This window comes from Perca flavescens, chromosome 16, assembly GCF_004354835.1.
Source record: "Perca flavescens isolate YP-PL-M2 chromosome 16, PFLA_1.0, whole genome shotgun sequence".
NCBI lineage: Eukaryota > Metazoa > Chordata > Actinopteri > Perciformes > Percidae > Perca > Perca flavescens.
In genome coordinates this window covers 7,974,094-7,980,281 of record NC_041346.1, presented here as the reverse complement: position 1 = coordinate 7,980,281, position 6,188 = coordinate 7,974,094, and positions in this window count along the sequence as shown.

Genomic DNA, 6,188 nt, shown 5'->3' with positions numbered 1-6,188 from the left:
CCGTAGGTTGCATTTTGGTGAGAGTTACGCTTTAACATCAAATAGTAAAATGCCCAGCATACAAATGACAAATTCTGAGTTTTAACCATGGTTTGTCAAGCAAGAGTGTCTAATAATGTCGAGTGTGTCACAATCCAATTTGTAGGTATATGTGTATATATATATACACATATATGTATATATATATATATATATATATATATATATATATATATATATATACAGTGTATATATATATATATATATATATATATATATATATATATATATATATATATATATATATGTGTGTATGTTGCAACACTTGAATGAAACGTAAACCAGATGTTGGGTGAATCATCCAGCTGATATTTCCAGTAGAGGTGTGCAACAAAATGTCTTCATATTCGGAAAAAAAAAATGGTATGTCTACTGCAGTCACATGGGAAAAGTAACTACATTTACATACTGTGAATCATTTTTGAAGCGAAAATTGATTTTTGAATCGAATTTCCTGAATCGTGCGCCCCTAATTTCCCGGCTGTCTGTCAGTTCCTCTGCCACGGCTCTGTTTCCACGTGCCCCGTGGCTCTGCTGGGGAAACGGGATCTGGCTTCGGGTCACGTTATGACACCTGCTCCCCTGCCTCAGACACGAGGACCGTATGTATTGATACGTACTGTATGTGCAGAGAACTCCTTCATCATCAGCAGGAGCAGCTCATGATGTCACCGACACCTGTGTTCCTCAGTCGGAGTACTCTGAAGACGACCAAATGGAAAACCGAGCCACACACTCGCAGCAGGAAAATGAACTCCCAACAAGTCAAAACGAGATTGTTGGGAGGCTTTAATTACGGGCTCAAGTAATTCTATCTTAACAATCCTAGGTAGTAATGACTGTTGAGTAATACACACCACACTGCAACTTAGAAATGTGTGCCCAAATTATAAACGGTAAGGTCATACAAGGATCAATATACAGCTGCATTTATGAACATCCGACTATATGGTGTTGTCTTCCCGTAGACCGTGCAACTTTTAGTTTTTCTGGGTCAAAATTTTAAGTTCAAACCTCCAGACACTTTTGTCCCTTTTCCCGAAGTTCTTTGTTGTTTTGTTTTGGACATTTTTGTTGTTGTTTTGACCAAATTTTTTATGCTTTCATTGAAATCTTTTGTCACTTTTTGATGTTTTCTCCCTTTTCCCGAAGTTCTTTGTCACTTTTTCCAATGCCTTTGTGGATTTTTTTTCTGCGTTTCTTTTGGACATTTTTTTTTTTTTTTTCCCTACATTCCGGTCACTTTTTTCAGTGTTCCTTTAATAATGTATTTTCTTCTTCAAATACTATGAAAAAAAACACCCAAATTCAATGAAAATATTTCACTTGTGAAGAGCGTTGTATGAGACCATCCACGTTATTCTTTTTGGACCATTTGGTTGAAGGAAACCAAAATGCCCCGAGGACAACAGGAGGGTTAAAGCAGAAAACACTATCACATTGTGTGTGACATGGATGTACACACACACACACACACACACACACACACACACACACACACACACACACACACACACACACACACACACACACACACACCGTATGAATTTTGGCCCTGCTTTTCTTTGTAGAACTGCTCATCTTTTCTACAAATTCACAAACTTGAATTTATCATGGAGAGTTTATCCCAGGTTTACAAAGGTAGATATACAACCTTTATAATATACAGTATATTCAAATTCATATATATTTTGAAATAAGATTTCTGAACATAATTTTCCAAACTCGAACTCTGATTGACCCTTATTTGACGCCTTTTAAAAAAAATATTCAGACCAAGTTCAGAAATTTTGAATATATTCTGACAAAAAATGTACATAACCTCAATATTTGTAGCACAGCTCATTTCTTTACTAACGCACAGTTATGCTGCAGTAGTTGATGGTTAGTTCTTGGTCAGTTTTTTTCTTTAGGTATTAGCCACTAGGTGGCATAACAGACATACGATCCCATTCAGCATGTAGCATTAAAACCAAATCCAAACATGAGTGTAGGCTACTCCTAAACAAATCGTTCACATGTTATAGAATTATGAAGCTCTTAAAGAAAAACACAAAAATAAAAGTTAATAAATAAAACCCTTTAAATTAAAAAGGAAAAACTCAAATGTGAACCCTAAGATTGTAAATTGAAGTGTGAAACATGATACAGTCAGCACTGTTTGGACAGTGATTAATACATTCATTCATCATGTTATAACAACTCAAACACCTTTTACTTGATATAAAACGTTTTTGACTGAATAAGTTAGGGAAAATAACTTGATTCATTCTGTGTGATAACACTGCACTTTGGTATGATATTAAAATGTCACTGATGATGTTGCACCTTACTAATGATAGCCCACTGGTGCTAGTGATACTGCACTTTGCTGTTTTATAATGTAGAGATACTTGGTGTGGTGTATTGTTGTGTCTGTGGTCTGTTGTGTGTCTGTCTATCTGATGAGCTGTATGGTGCAAGATGAATTTCCGAAAGGATCAGTAAATGTCTATCTATCCTATCTATCTACCCTTTAGTACTGATACCCATCATTATCCAACGAGGCATGCAGTAGGAGGGAGTTTCATTTGACCTAAAGTGAAAAACAAATCAAGTCAACGTTCGGTCAGGTACAGAGCAATGTTCCTCCCAAATACTATCAAACAACAAAACACTCAGTATGGTTTCAAAAAAACTACTTAAGGAAATACTACCGTCAAAAGAAACTTCAATATCTAGTACCAATTTAGAGAGAATGAATGAATGAATGAATGAATGAATGCCTTTATTGTCATTGCATTTACGTACAATGAGATTGTAGAGCCACTCTAGTAAGGTGCATCATTATAAAACATATAGTATCTATGTAAAACTCATCAAGGTTCATCATTATAAAACATACAATATATATGTAAACATCATCAAGGTGCATCATTATAAAACATACAAGATATATGTGAAACTAATCTCACAACACATTCATTACACACACACACACACACACTCACACTCACACTCACACTCACACTCACACTCACACTCACACTCACACTCACTCTCAAACACACACACACCATTTGTATCATCACGTCTTTCCTACCAGCACATTCTAACCATAACACAAAAGCATAAGAACACACCTTGCCCACTCTTACACTAAGTAGTTAATAAATATTCTAAAATGATAAAGCGCTGAGTAACTGTGCAAACCTCATCATTAAAAAAGTTGAAGAAGTTTAGCTTCATAATTTAAGACTGTTATGGCTTCGGGAAAGAAGCTATTCCTGAATCTACTAGTCCTTGTTTTTAGACATCTGTAGCGTCTCCCTGAAGGCAAGAGCTCCAACAGTGGGTGACCAGGGTGAGAACAGTCTTTTGTAATCTTGGTGGTTTTTGAGAGCATTCTTAAGTTGGCAATTTCCTCTAACGAGGGAAGAGGACAATCAACAATCTTCAACGAGAGTCTGTCATATGGCTTTTTGTTATCTCTTATTTCTTAAAATAGATTTGTTTGGAGAAGCATAATGTCCTTTTCTTTCTTTTTGATTAATTGCGTTAGCTGTAAAATTGAAATGTGATTTGTATTTTGTGAAATGTTGTGTAATGTTGTGTAATGTCTGTGTGTAATGTGATGTTGTAAATTGTATTGTCACACGACAGATTGCAGGAGCCCAGGAAGAATAGCTTTTAGCATATGTTGAAGCTAATGGGCATCCAAATAAAACACGTAAACAGCTTACACTGACAGACAGTAGCATTTATATGTTTTTTTGGTAACCCTTTACTTGAAGGTATCTACATAAGAGTGACATGACACTGTCATGACACATGAACCCTAACCCTAACTTGAACTGAATGACACTTACTAAAAGAAGTGTTATGTCATAAACATTTATGACTTGTTTCTAATGTTTATGACAGCTTCATGACAGTGTCATGTCACTCTTATGTAGATACCTTCAAGTAAAGTGTAACCTGTTTTTTTTAGTTTTTTTTTACAGTCCTTATGTGAAATACACACACTTTGTTGCCCTGTCACAGATGTGCAGTGATGATACAGCATTCGCCACACTTGATCCATTCACTTTTAATTGCTCATGCATCTTTCATGCTGGACATGAAATATTGATTTAGAAACATCTGATGGTTTTTAGACATGCAGGTGTTTAGAAATGCGTGTCGAGATCACAAATGTGCCCAAATTTAAAAGAAAGAAATGTTGAATTCGTGCTGTATGTTTAGTTTTTCTTAACGGAACTACTTTCCATCCAGAGAGACAAGACCAGGGCATTTGGCATTTAAAAGAATAAATAGTAGGTTAATTTAAAATAAATGCAGGAATTAATAATGAAAATGCATACATAAATCTTCCTTATTGTGATGAACTTTTTCATTGGTATACATGTGTATGACAAAACACAACTGGCAACCCTAAAATGTAAAAATAATGGACGAGTCTTGTGCTGAAGCCAATGCTGAAGTGCCTTTAACCTGCATTCAGTCTCATTTCCAGCAGGGGGGTTACTCCACTAGAAGTCAGTTTCTATAGAAGTCTTTGGGAAAATAGATAGTCTTGCTTGACCTTCCTCCACAGCGCTGCGGAGGAAGGTCTGGCTAGTCCAAACGGCATTCCAGGATTGGAGAAAAAAAACGTGCTCTGATTTATCGGCATTCCTTTAAACCAATCACAATCGTCTTGGGCGGCGCTAAGCACCGGAAAGAGCCACAGTGCCTCTGCAAAATAGCCTCGGGAAGGAACTTGTTTTGGTGGAACATGTACGTTCAAAAGTTGTTCTAGTCGTGCAACAGAAAACCCAGATTGGACAGATTTCCAACGGAAACGGAGCAATCCCGGAAGTGGAACGTCGTGGATATAGACTAATGGGAAAATGACCCAACTTCTCACTTGATTTATTACCTCCGTAAACAGTTCATGGTCTCAATCACTACTTTCCAGTCTTCTTCAATGCAGCATGATGTTCATTTTGTAAATTATGGTCCCATTTATTTTAAAATGGACGATAAAGCAGGGGAAGCTTTAGGGGCGTGGCTACACACCGACCTGTCAATCAGGACAGAGGCTTAGCAATGCTAACTATGGCTAGCCTGGGGAGAACCCTGACGCACTTCCGGCAAATTTGAGACCTGCTCTGCAAGTCCAACTGGCCAAGAGCCCATTCAAGCCCATATCAAATTTTTCCAAATCGAGGCACCAATCACAACCGTTGAGGCCGGCTTTACACGATGACGATAGCACAACATGCTCGCTGTTTGAGATGTTTTTCCGTCGCTCTGCATACGTCATCTCCTTCATCGCTCTGATTGGTTTTAGGACTACTACGGTCAAACTGAAAAGGCTGAACGGCAGACGTGTTCATCTCGCTGTTACTGTACTGTCAATAGCCGGTACGTGGGTACACAACCAATACACGTCACTACCCAGAATGCATTGCGACGTAAATAACCATGGCGGCCTACGAGGGAACATATTTTCTGCATTTTTTAACAAAAAACAAAACATTTGGAGTGTTTTTGTAGCACCTTTTTATAGCTGACGCCCACGTTAATCTTATAAGGCCAACATGTCGTACTAGTCGGGGTTCCTTTTAAAGATAGTAACATCAGACCATGTTTCCTCTTTTTAGGTGGCAGGAGTAAACACATTTCATGCTCAACATTTGTTGTGTTCTGATTTCAGAACGATGGAGACAGCTGGAGAACAGTTAGATACAAAATAGTATGTAGGCTCTACAGGATGATTCTTTGGCAACGATCATGTTTTTCCAGAATGATGGACACATTGTCAGGCATTTGATTACCAAATGGATTGAAAAATAGTGCACATAGCTGCCGTAAATGGAGGCTCGATGGTGTTTTAAGCCCCCAACGTCGACTTCAAGGCAGCGCTGCAACCGTCGACTTCAAGGCATGTAACCCTAACCTTAACCCTAACCCCAAACCTAACCATTGCCTAATCCCAATGCCTTCCAGGCAGCGCTGCGTGGAAGACAACGTTGGGGGCTTAAAACACCAAACACCAAAATGGAGCATGCCCCTGACAACCCCCGTCCAAAATCGCCCAAAACATAATGAATCACGATACATATGCAAAACAATTTATTCCCCCCACCCCTAATATACACTCTCATATACATCAAACATATTAT